We start from the raw sequence: 13,339 nt of genomic DNA on the forward strand, positions 1-13,339 counted from the left end.
CTTCGTTCTCTAAGATTGAATGTTTTGCATTTTGGCAAAAAGGCCACAGATTAATTAGACATGGGCTCCAAAGTGTCTTTTCCTCTGAAGAGGATTTCCTAGCTTTGAAGAGAGTCACGTTGGCAGTGGAACATATATTCCCTAAAGCTGTTTCAAAGTCATGTAGAAATAGAGAATTATGGTTTTCCAGTTCTTTAACCTGGTACATTTATCATCATAGCTTTCTAAATTTGTAAGAAGCTGAAATCATCCTCTGTTGAATTATTAATCATGGAAATATCTGAAAAGATCCATCAACATATCTGTGGGTTGCTTTTTTTCCAAATTAACTTTTACTGTAAGAGCTGACATTTGTCATCAGCTGTGGACCCCTGTAGTAAGTCTTGGTGACAGTAAGCTGGAATAAACATAATTTTGGGCAACATCTTGGGGAAGAAAGCAGACAGCTCAGTGACTTTCATGATCCCTAACAGTAGTGAGAGATTAAGTATACATATTTTTTAAAATAAAGACCTGTTGAGATGCAGGAAAAATGGTTATGTCTTCCAATATACCCTTAATTAAAATACTAATGTTTAAAAGTAATTTATGAGGGCACATTATTTTAAGCAATAATTCTCTATGTTCATTGTGCCTAAGTCAAAAGCTTATGAGGAAATGATTGCATATCCATCATGCACCTACAGGAGATACATATTAAGAATAAATTAATTTAAAAAATATTTTAAAATAAAATGTTTGAAATAAAATACTATCCAAGCTGATATTGGATCTACAGTTTGCACCTGGAGGAGCAGGACAGAACTAGAAGTGTCAGAGAAGAACTGCAGATTCTTGCTTAAGCTTTTTAAAAAAACTAGTAACCTTGGTTACTGACATACCAACATTGCCAGGTAAGCATTTCTGCATTTAGAACTACAATGGCCTCCCAGGACTCATGGGATGGCATCTATTCATTCAGTGACAAAGGGAAAGTCACATAAACACTGATTCAGAAAGCAGATCTAAGGATGATCATGCTTCTATCCCATGCTTACATTTTAATTCACTCACTGAATATGCAAAATGTATATTTAGCTAAGTACTTGAAATTGACCTCAGGTGTAAAATTTTACAGATTGTACTTGTGTGTCCCCAGTGATCCCCTTGTGTATCTCTCTCATTAGGGGGTGCCCCTCCAGGAGCCTCAGGAATTAAAATCAAATGGAGCAAGTGCAAAGTAGGAGCTTCCACCACTGCAGGGGAAAATAACAGGACTGGTTTTTTTTCACTTCTCTTCAACATTTCATGAGACCTGATCTCTTATTAACAAGGCCATCTTCTCCTTCTGAGTTGAAAAACTATTTTGTGACTCATTTTGTAATTTTCTGATTCCCATTCTTCCTAATCTCTCATTTCCCTCTGTCTTCTCCCATCTTTGGACCACTCTGGGCCATCTGCATCTGGAGAAATGACACTCCACATTCCTATCTGCAACTGCTTCAGTGCTTTCCAAAGCAAAATTATTTCACTGGGACTACAGGAGAAACACAGCTCCAGGGAAAACTAAGGCTCATTTTTCTTAGCTAGAGCCTGCAATACTGCTCATGATTTAGGTGCATCAGCAGCACAGGCCACTATTTCCTTAATATTGAAATAAGTCACTTTAAATGCACACTGTCACACTGTCTCTGCCAGGATGAAGGGTGCAGTTACTTATTTAGGAGATTATACCTGTAAAGAATTATTTTCTAAGGAAAATTACCATAAACCCTTTTTTTTTTCCCATCCAATTTCTCTCTAGTGACGTATTTTGGAATCAGTAGGAGAACTTTAGTAGCTGAATTTTCACATCAGTGAGAGTTGGCATCTTGGCACATTTTCACAGGACTGATAAGGTATCTCTTTTATAATGAAAATGGCTCCAAACCCCTTTTCCCTCTGGACACCACAGTACATCTTGAGCTAATTATGGTTAGACATTCTGGCTCCAAAAGGGTTTTTTCCCCTAAACTGCTTTCTGATGAGCACAAGAGGATTATGTTCCATGCAAAGGTGTGTAACACTGAGTGTCACTCACACAGCAGCAAAATCATGAGTCTTAGCAGAAATTAAATAGTCCAAGCATCCAGTGATGTGTGTCACTGTGTGCACTGGGAAAGCCTTGATTCAGGAGTTCCATTCTCACTGTGTTAAGTGAATCATGCAGAAGAACATTCCCCTTTCACCAAGGTCCTTCTTTCCCCATAGATGCTGTATTCAAACCCAGCAGCTGTCATTGTATTACTGATTTCATTCTCTAAAATATTTGTCCTCACCTTTTCCTGCAACTTAGAGTCAGGTTGCCAGAGTACCATCCTGGTCTTGAAAAAGGATGGCGATGGATTATAAAAATGTAGCACAAAAAAACCCCAGCAGACATATAAAACAGGTTTGCAATCAAATAAACAGCTTAGAGTGATATTAAATGGAAGAAAGCCAGGCGTTCCCTAGAAGTTTATCCACTTATCTGGGCATTCTACGTAGGTTTTTAATTTTCTATGTGCTTATCTACTAATACTTTCAATATGTGCATCATTGCAGTCTGAGTTAGTTCTGTACTTCAGCTGCCCTCTCAGTAAGGAGATAACTCCCAGCTTCTTTGAATTGGCCTCTCCTTCTGGGAGCACCCCTGGGACTTCTGGGACCTTGGATTTAACCATCAACATTTAGGCAAACATCCACAAATACTACTTCTCTTTACTCACAGCTATTCTTGTTAAAGCTGTTTTGCACTCAGTGTATCAGGTTTGGTTTTCTTTCTCTCTGCATCAGTTTGGTACAGGATAGTTCCATATAGGGCCTGCATGGGTCAGTTCTAAATGTATGGATCTGAGAGGGAAGAATGGTGGATTCTGCCTCTGTCTCTGCCACGAACTTGCCAACTTGATCCTGGCACCTTTCTACACCTCACTTTATTTACAGTTTACTAGAAGTAGCCCTAACTGTGTCAAAGCAAATTCTGAGGGTACATTCAAGTTTGTAGTACACCAGGAATTCCTTGATTTCAAAAGATCTTGAGTGCAGAATATTTCTCACAACTGTTTTGATAGGGAGACTGAAAGAGCAGCAGCTCTTCCCATGATTTTGCATTTAACTTTTTGTCTGCCAGCATTTTCTATTTCCAAGCATAAAATAAAATGTATTTTTATTAATCCTAAAACATGTTTTTAGCCATTAAAATGCCAGAGTCATGCAGTTAAGAATTTGTCCTTGAGTCTTGTGACAACCAGGGAAAGCATTATTATTTATTGCATGCATTTCTAAAATAGTTCCGTTTCTTTCCAGCTTGTCACTATCTACAGTTAGAAATTATCAACTCAGAGAAAAACCCCTTCCACACCTCCTGATTTAAAAGCACAGCAGACCCTTGCTACGTGCCTTCCTAGACAGAGTAGTGACTGATTCTCTGGTGCCAGTATTTCAGGAAGCTGTCAGAATCTCTGGGGATAAATTCCTTCAGAAGCCCATGTATCAGAGGCAGGCATAGTAATAAAATTTCTGGTTTGTCTTCGTGAGAATCCAGCTTTCTTGACAGGAAAGCAAGCACTTATCACTCACTGCAACTGAACTATGTCAGACTCTGAAAACAGTGTCCAGGAAGATTCAGTGTTTAGGAAGGACCCTGGAGACAGACTGAGGCTCATCCTCTGGCCCATGCTGAGCTGGGCATCCCAACCCCATGTGGAGGAACAGCCACTCATGATCCAGTAAATTGTATCTGCAGCTGCCCAGGGTCCTTATTTACCAATAATCTAAACATCCATTCTCCATATGATTCCCAATACCTAAAATAATTTATGTATTTTTATATCTCTACATATGTACACACACAGATGTATGTCTATACATACATATACACATACATGAAAGTGAAGGTATATGTAAAAGTTATGTTTTACAGAAATATATTTTTATTTGTATCCATGTCCATATAAAAGCACTATTTTCCTGAGTAACCAGGGTTAATAAAATAGGAGGGATGGAGTAAACATCAAAGAAGAAGAAAATATTTATAAAACATTTTGTGAGATAATACTCCATGATTTTCCAAGCTATGATGATTTTGGGCATGTAGCGTTACTGTTGTTGATGTTCCTGTGGAGCTCTGAAACACTGTTATTCAGTTAATTACTGCTTGGTCACACATGATTTGGGCTAAGGTCAGCTCACTCCTCAGCGCACATGCTACTGCCACGTGCCCAGAGGAAAAGCAATTGCATCTTTTAATCTGATCTTTGGTTTTCATTGCCATTTAATACTGCAAATGTAATGGAATCTGAGCTTTCATTTTTTTCTTCTGATGCTTTGACATGTTCAGACAAGAAAGATTAGGATCAAATATATACATGGAATAAAACTATATTTAAAGTCCTGACCTGTATTTTGAAACCTCTGTGTGCTACTGGAGCAGTCTACTTGTAATTTTTAAGTTAATTGAAACTAATTAGCTGCATATAAAAAAATAGCATGACTGGAGTAGTATTCATGGAAACAACATCACTTAGAGTCAACTCCTTTCTGCAGTCTGATTCAGCTATGAATCAAGACTTGAAAAATACATGAATCCTCTTGAAACATCTTCATGTTTCATCTGAGCTGGCAGGAAGTGTTCCCTGTGCCAGCTCCTGGTAAGCTGCAATCCTGCTCTGCACAGGGCCTGGCTGCTCACACACCAAGGGCTGAGCCAAGGACTGGCCTGGTGCACAGGCAGCAGGGACTCCTCAGAGGGATGAGAGAGGAGCCAGGCTCAGGGAGGGGGACATGATCTGCATCCATCAGGACAGAGACTGAGCTGTGACTTTGCTCTCCAGGAGGATTTGTAGCCTCATCATTTCAGGTTGCTGTGGCCAGAATCCCTGTGAAGTACAGCAACAGTGCAGGATCTGTTTTCTTCCCTGTGAGCTCTCTTATCTATCTGCAATGAGAAGTAGGTAATTAAATGGATCAGAGGACATATTTTAATTATTAGCGCCTCCTTACAATATGCAAAAGCATCTCATGTAATACTTTTCTCATATAATTGCCTCATCAGTGAGTGGGATTTTTTCCTAACAAAGGAAGGTGGGGTTAATCTATAAATCTGTCTGATTTAGGATTCTTAAACTGAAAGAGGGCAGGTTTAGATTAGACATAAGGAAAAAGTCCTTTACTGTGAGAGTGGTAAGGCACTAGAACAGGCTGCCCAGAGAATGCTCCAGTCCTGGGACTGTTCTTGGCCAGGCTGGATGGTGCTTGGAGCAACCCGATCTAGTGGAAAGTGTTAATGCCCATGGCAGGGGGGCTGGAATGAGATGATCTTTAAGGTCTCTTCCCATCCAAACCATTCTGTGATATCATTCTGTCCTTCTTCTGTAGTGATGTCATTCTGAATGAATACAGAATGTCTGTCACTGGTACAGTATCTAAAGAAACAAAATTATAGCTCATAAAGGTAATTCTAGGCACTCCTTAAACCTTTGTAGCAAAATAGCAAATGTTACAGTGAAACAGATAAGGAGACAATGCAGGTATCTTATTTTAAAAAAGATTTGAGAGAACATCATATAATCAAGCTATTGTTAGGGCTGTGAGATGACTGGCACTCCTAGAAGAGAAGGTGACAGTGAGTTTGCCAAGAATCAAACTGCTCTCTGTGTATCACATTTAACTGTGTGCAATCAGCATGTAGGAACCTTTGGTCACCACACCACCCAGGTGTCTTGTTCTTTCTAAATATTTTTGAACAAGACCCAGAAGAATCATGTTTAGCTCACTTCCAGCTGTGAGTCTTCCCTGTGGATGCATGTTAACAGGAATGCTGTTCTTCAAGCAGTCAAATGAAAACACATAAATATGATGCTCTTGCTCTGTTCTTGTCCTAGAGGCTTTCTTTCCTCTTACATTTCTTAATATACAGCTCAGTTGGTCCATTATCCACTGTGTTGTGTGCTGATTATAAATAGATTACAACTTTGGCAAATCTCAGGATTAAAAATTGTAATGATATCGTAAAATGGAGGACACTGCCTATACAAACAAAAAAGCTATCATTTCATCTTCCTTAAACATTTTAAGGATTGTAGAATTTAAAATGTTATTAAATGACAAAATTAGCAAACCCACAAATTATCCACATCAATCAGTTCGGGATTAGCATTAATTTAAAGCAGGCTCCTTTGTAACAGTGTTTACATAAAGATAAGCCATACAAGTGCAAATAAATTTTCACCTTTATTACTGATTTCTACTGAGATTTCATTGAATTCCAGTTAACTTTTCTCATTCTGTTAAATTTGAAGGCCATTAATAGAAACATGACTGTTGTCTTTTCTCTTGTGTAACTGAATGCCTTCACAGATAAAGGAAGAATCCCAAACACACAAGATAAAGTCCCCTAACAATGCCATTAGTAAAAGGCTATTTTTTGAGTTCTGAGATTATCAGTCAACCTTTCAGTTATAAAATGCAACAAAAAAGTTAATCTGTCCTGATTTAGAAAAAAATTTTAATTACACAAAAGGAAATAATTTCCATAGCTGTACATCAAGCTGAAATAAGGAGTTTTATTTATGTTCCAGAATCCTCCAAAATCCCACTGAATAATGGAAACAACAGGCACTTGGATTCCTTTGGCCTTTCAGCTTACATGAATACAAATGAACTCACAATGAAAAATAAGGAGGAAACTGTATCAGACTTAAATGAAATACATTATGCACTAATGTGTTTTAGCATTCAGACACTGAGAAGCAGTCTCTTCTGTAAGAAGAAATGAAAGACAGCATACTTGGATTTTAGAAATGTGCCACACCATTTTAATGGCTGCCCAGAAAAGCTTCCCTGTGTTTGTAAAAGTGGTGTGGATGTGTGGATGGTTGGAATGTGGCTGCCAAAGACAGTGCAGAAAACAAAACCTGTATTTTAGAAGCAGCTTTAACCAGGCTTCCTAAATTGTTTAACTAGTCTGCTTAAATAATTTAGATCTAAGTAGGTCTAAATTATTTAGACTAATGTAGTGTTTTGAAACATCATGCATGGTCAGCCCTAGAAGAAAGAGCCCAGCAGCAGCAAGGTGTAAAGATTCCCGAGGTGGGTTTCAATGGCAGATTTTACTGAACTGGTCCAGCTACTTCTACTTCAGCACCACTGAAAAACAAGAGCAGTTTAAGCCTGTGTAAATTCACTGCTTTTCCCAGCATGAACACACAGTGTAATGCATCCTGAGCATCTCTGAACCTCACCAGGGCTGGCCACAGAATAACACATCACAGAGTTTTAAAAACACATCCTGGACTGATGTTTGAGTATTCTTTCAGCAATGTTCAGAAGAAAAGTTTGGCCAAAAAAAACTTTCCTGAGAGAAGGGTATGAAAGCTCACCAAACCCATAAATACAGCAACACTGTCTTTGCAAGGTAAACATCTGAGACAATTATTTAAATAACAAAGCAGCTGAAACTGCCATGAACAGGTCTTCATTTAAATATTGCCCTATTAACTAAATATTACTTAGAAAGTGGTAGATAGCACTAAGGCCTGAAAAGATATCAAATCTTCAATTACTTGATTTGGATTCTTTTTCAAAGCTAAGAAAAACAAAGGACTTAGTCTTAAATGTGACAAGGTAAACGTGTATTTCAGCAGAATGAGTTTGAGCTCACCTTTGTGTTTTCCCTTAAGTAAAAAGGGAAGAAGATGCATTGATGGGGAACAACTGTAAAGACCTCAACTTGAACCAAACGGAATAATTTTATTCTTATACAATTATTTATTGAAGAATAGTACAAAGTTTCATTACTTGTGGACACTATAAATGGAAATAATACATATATACACATTTGACCACACTCATACTAAGTATTTCTCTATGTGACATTAGCCCACATCTTTCCATATTAACTCAGTGAACAAGTTCATAAACTTGAAATAACCACTTTATTACATATTTTTAAGGTAGTACAAAAATGAAATTACCTGTAGAGTTTAAAAAGTACAAGAAGTTGAAAAGTAAATAGGTAATTTTGGAGACAGTGACTCCTTAATGTCAAAAGAAAATGTGGAAAATGTAAGGGATATATTCCTTAATGAAAAAAAAATTGTAGAGACTCAGATTCTGAAGACAGCTGAAAGTTCATTTTTGATGCCTGTTGATGGATGCATTTTACAGAATCATGAGACATTTTGAAATGAAGAATTACAACCCCTAACCATCCAAGTGCATGCACTGTCATATATTTAATCAAAAGTGCACGTAGACCCCAAGAAGCATATGGTTTCTAATTTTAACATCTGTTTTCCTTTTCTTGAATGTTGGTGAGCTAGGGAGAATCCATGCTGCAGTATTTTGTAAAAGTAAAATGCCCACAATGAATACATTATTACTTATATGTGGAAAATGAAAAAATGGTGGCACCTGGATGCTCAGCCCTTTTGAACTTGAAAGAATGCAAACCAAGAAAATATAACTCATCTGTCAGACAGCATAGAATCTGAGTTCAAGCAGAATGTGTTTGAATGCAGTAACAGAAAGTGGATGCACAAAGTAAAAGTCAAATTATTATGAACAGATCAGTTTGCAGCAGTCACAGCATATGAGCTATGGAGCAAGGATTTTTATGGATATCATGGCAAAGATAATTTTTATGAAGTGATGCAGGAAGCAGACTGTCCTTGCTTTGAGGATAATTTAACTCAAGCAGACTCACTCAGCTTCATTGTAATGAAGAGAATTAGGAATATCTAGTTCATATTTTCTAGAGTGTAGGGCTCTGCTACACGGTCAAATTTGAGAACTCCTTCTCTCCTTTTCCACTAGAGTGAACTCTTGGGGCTGGGAGAATATTTGTGTGAATGTCACTGACTGCACATCCAGCTCCTCTCAGGGTCACCCACTACTGGTCTCTGGCTTTGGAGGCAGCACACTGCCAGGTCAGTGAGCAAAGGGGATAATAACAAGCTTTTAGTCCATCTCCCAGTGTAACATAAATGCCCATTTAAATCAATTTAATAGAAAATCAATTCAAGGTGAAGACCTCAAGCTGAAAACATCTGATAATAAACTGGTAGGAAAAGATAGTGCAGCTGATCATAGCTGGCCCTCAGTCTGCAGTCTGTCTGTGGGAGGGTTAACACCAATTCTTGAGGCAAGCAGTCAGAAGCTGGAGTTTTGTATGTAATACTTCCTTTTTCAAAAACTCTGAGCTCTTCTTCAAGTCTAGATCTTAATCTTTAGTCTATATAAGCATATGGAAATCTGTTAAATGCCTAAACAGATAGTGGAGGTTCTCAAATCTGTCCTAAAATATCTCTAGGTTGCTTTCTTCTTTTACATGTGTAGTTTTCTTTCAGAGCTCTGTTTCATAATTATTTCCAGATTATAAAAGCATGAGCTGGAGTTAAAAAATGTGGTTATACCACCACTTCCAGGTCAGCACACACAGCATATGTGCCTCCTTTGTGCTGGTTACAAGTGTTCCTGCTTCTCTGATCCCTATTCCTTGATCTTGCCCACTGTGCTTCAGAGATGCACCAGGGGAGCTCCACAATTGCTTTGTGAGAGAGAACTTCAAGTACTGACGTGGAAGAAATACCCACCAGTGCCTGCAGAAAGGCAGTGGGTAATATAACTCTCCCAGTGAGGCTCTAATAGAATTTCTTTAATTTTGGGGAAGGAAACAGAGAAGAAATTTATTAGGAAGAAATTTAATGGGGAATGAGGAAGTTTTGATGAACAAAGAAGGGGGAAATCAAATCTATGCTAATGCAGTTGATGCTCAGAAGCTGAGAATGACTGGCAAGAAAGGATGATTGTGTGGTTAAAGCACCCATGCGTGACTGAGAAAATCTGAGTTCATTTCCTGGCCTTGCTATCTCTTCAGCTTTGAGCAAGAGATTTAATCTCTCTGCTTGATTTTTTTTTTGCTTCCTTTACCACAGGAGAGTCATTTTACTTCAGATTGTTCTAAGAATAAATGCATTAATGTGGCCGGTACATTTAAGTTTAAGCAGAAAAAAAACCCATATAAAAGCTTCAGTTCTTGTTCCTTCTTTTCTTTTTCTAAAAAGGCCTTTCTGCTGCCTATGGGGCAAATGATCCAAACTCTTCATGCCCTGTGTCTCGAAAGATGAGGAGGCATTGCAGTGCCTGGGCTGACATCTGGGCACACCCAGCTCCTAGTCAAGAGGTGAAGAAGGCTTATCAATTACAGGGTGTTGGTTTTATTTCTACACAAACATAACCTGAGGTGACTGCACAGCTTCCTCCCTCTGGGAGGCCTGGCAAAGCAGGCAGGCAAAAGCTTAGAAAAATTGGCTGTCACAACTTTTGAGAGAAAAGAAACTTAGAACACCCAATGCTGAAGCACAGCAGTATGAGATGGTGAAATGCTGTCACAATGAAGGCCCCAAAACAGGGGAGATGCAGAAACTCAATCCCCAAGGCAGAGCATTGCGGTGTAAATAATGACTCAGTGATCCACCTCACTGGCAAGGAGCTTCCTGAACCTTCTGTCAGTGCCTTCTAATTCCTAGCACAGGTGGAAAATTTGAGGAAATTAAACTCTCAATTAGTACTGTGAGCCCTGGAATGGAGAATTCCTGGTCTGCCATGGATGATTGCAAGTCCTTCAGGATTTTTGCACAGCTGGGTCACCACCTTTCTCCTTCGAGTGCCTCTGTTTTAGGCTGCAGCAGGACCAAGGCAGGGACCATCCCAATCCCCGTGCTGGGCACTGCTGGGGCTGCACCTCGAGTGCTGTCCTCAGTTCTGGGCCCCCACTTTACAAAGGACATTGAGGGGCTGCAGTGTGTCCAGAGAGGGGCAACGAGGCTTGTGAAAGGTTTAGAAAATACATCTTGTGAGGAACAGCTGGGGGAGCTGGGGTTGTTTAGTTTTGAGGAGGCTCGTGTGGGGGACATCATTACTCTCTGCAGCTCGCTGAAAGCAGCTTGTACTGAGGTGAGGCTGATCTCTTCTGCCGTGTCCGCAGAGAGAGGACAGGAGGAAATGGCCTTAAACAGGAGAGATTCAGATTAGATCCTAGAAGACAATTTTGTCACTGTTTGGATGGTTGGGCACTGGAGTGGGTTGTGCAGAGAGGTGGTACAGCCACCATCCCTGGAGGTGTTTGTCACGGGTATCTGGCGCTGGGGGATGGCTCAGTGCTGGGCGGAGGGCCGCAGTGGCTGACGTCCCTTCCACCCCTGACGATGCCATGATTCCACCCTTCCATGCCGCAGGGCCGGGACACCCGCAGGCCCATTCCTGCAATGCTTTTAACAACTCCCATTTGCCCTTGGTTCTGCCAGCCAGCTCGACCATTGCTGGGGCAGCCTGGCAGAGGCGGCCCGCAGCGGCAGCGCCACACGGCCGAGCTGCGGCGGCCGCGCTGGGCCAGGGGCCCGGTGGCTCCCGGAACACGGCTGAGGGGCGATGGGGGCAGTGAGGGAGATGACGGCGATGAAGCGATGCCTCTCGGCGGCGGCGCCGCCATGGGCAGGGCGGGGCGGCCGCGCTGACGTCAGGGCGGGCGGCGGGGCGCGGGGCGGCTGCGTGTTCCCGCCCTCCGCCCCTCCCTGCGCGGGCCGGGCCGGCCGGCGGGACCCGAGGGCGCGGAGCGGGCCTGCCCCGGGAGGCGACACGGCCCGCGCCGTCCGGCGGTGAGTGCGGGGCGGCCACCCCGCGCCCTCATCGGGGGGCTCTGTGCCCGCGGGGAGCGGCCGCTGTCCTCCGCCCAGCGCCGCCGCCCTGCGCCGGGGCGGGGGGTCGCGGCTCGGCCGGGGATGCTGCGGCAGCGGGGGCCGCGGGAGGCCGGGGCCGGGCGGGCGGGCGGGGCGGCCTCAGCGTTCAGCTCCGGGCCCGCTGCATGTCACGGGCGAGCCGCCCGCCGTGCCCGGGCTCGGGGGCAGCCCGGCACGGCGGGCCCGGCGCCGGGAGCGCCCCGGTGCCGGCTCTGCGGTGCTTGGCTTGTGCTGTAATTCGGTGTGCGGGCAGACGCGCCTGCGGGTGCCTTGGGAGCAGCTGCTGCGAGCGCCCCGGCCGCAGAGGTCTTGTAGCGTGAGGTTTCCTATCTCGAGGGTTTTAATCTCCGAAAAGGGGAAGAAGCAAAAGCACCCAGTGTGTGTTCAAAGATAACAGTTTAAAAAAAATAGCGACGGTGGAAAAGAATTATAATGGTGGCATTTCTGCTTTAGCAGTGATCTGTTGAGATTTATACCAAGGGGATGTTCTGTACGTTGTGGTGATTTCGCTTTAATGACACTGAGACTTTGCTTTCGTCACCCAGAGCCTGCTGTTCACTTCGTGCTCTGTCAAATGTACTTTGGCACACAATGAAACGTAGGCAACCTCAGCCTTTAACTTTGAGCTGGAGGAGGTCGAGCTATTTATCTTCAGTTTAAGAAAGCAAAACTGCATGGGAACTTTATGCTCTAGCAGAGCGTTAGTGTCCAGGCCAGACATCAAATCAAGGTAAGGATTGTCGATCTGGTATGCTGTGTAAAGATGTAAAGCACTTTTCAGAGGAGCTGGTGCATCTTGCAGGGTTAGAGCTTCATGTCTACAGCAGGTTTGTTCTTGGTGTCTGTGGGCTTTGACCCTTGGTTTGGTGCAGAATAGATTTTTTTGCTACGAAAGTGTTAAAAGTGAAATGAAGTTGAATCTAAGTTCTCAATTTGTTGCATTTTTATAATTGAGAGCCACTTCACATATGTACTGAGACTTTAGGAAATTTCTCTCTTCCAGAGAAATATACGATACTCTTGGGTTAGCCTGAGGCGGTAAATATTTACGTTGTTTGCTGATAATGAATGAAATTGACAAGACGTTTTGTCATGTTTGTAATGATCACATGCCTCTAAATTCTATGGGCCCATTTTGAATTAAGCGCCTCCAAGCTGAAGAGGTGATGGCCTAACATATGGGACATGAGTAACCCAAATGTCAACCAAGGATCTGTGTCAATATACAACTTAGAGTAGAAAAGTTGTTTTTGAAGTTCAGGTTTAATTTCTGCTCATGGATAGTATTTTTCATTATAAAAGTATCAATGTTTGGGTTCCAAAAACTGCCCAGTATTGTCTTTTAACTGTAAAGCTGTTGAAAGGGTAGAAATAGCCTCAATTAACATAATGATCTCATTTAATGTATTGTTATACTAATGAGTAATCTTGTTTAATGGAACTGTTCATGTAAAAGCTCATCGGAGTAAAATCCATTACTTTTGGACCTGATCATCCTTTAAGAGGGATTGGTTATTTGGAATAAACCAGTTAGTAGGAAATGTTGGCACGGGCTCTTTAGGTAAAAAGCCATCGTGCTGTCAGTCTTGAGATGAACCTTG

The 13,339-nt window shown here is 41.9% G+C and overlaps 1 protein-coding gene across 8 annotated transcripts in view; it reads left to right on the forward strand.

Moving 5' to 3' along the window:
- The first annotated feature begins 11,551 nt into the window (after nt 1-11,551).
- CCSER2 (coiled-coil serine rich protein 2) overlaps nt 11,552-13,339 on the forward strand; it is a 61,304-nt gene continuing 59,516 nt past the window's right edge. For 7 of the 8 annotated variants that reach the window (XM_030950785.1, XM_030950787.1, XM_030950790.1 and 4 more), the window contains exon 1: nt 11,552-11,657. The gene's annotated coding sequence lies outside the window, so the exon portion shown is untranslated. Of the gene's footprint in view, nt 11,658-12,283; nt 12,469-13,339 lie in introns of all 8 variants that reach the window. The other variant, XM_030950786.1, reaches the window with a different exon arrangement.

The sequence above is a fragment of the Camarhynchus parvulus genome, chromosome 6, assembly GCF_901933205.1.
Source record: "Camarhynchus parvulus chromosome 6, STF_HiC, whole genome shotgun sequence".
Taxonomy (NCBI): domain Eukaryota; kingdom Metazoa; phylum Chordata; class Aves; order Passeriformes; family Thraupidae; genus Camarhynchus; species Camarhynchus parvulus.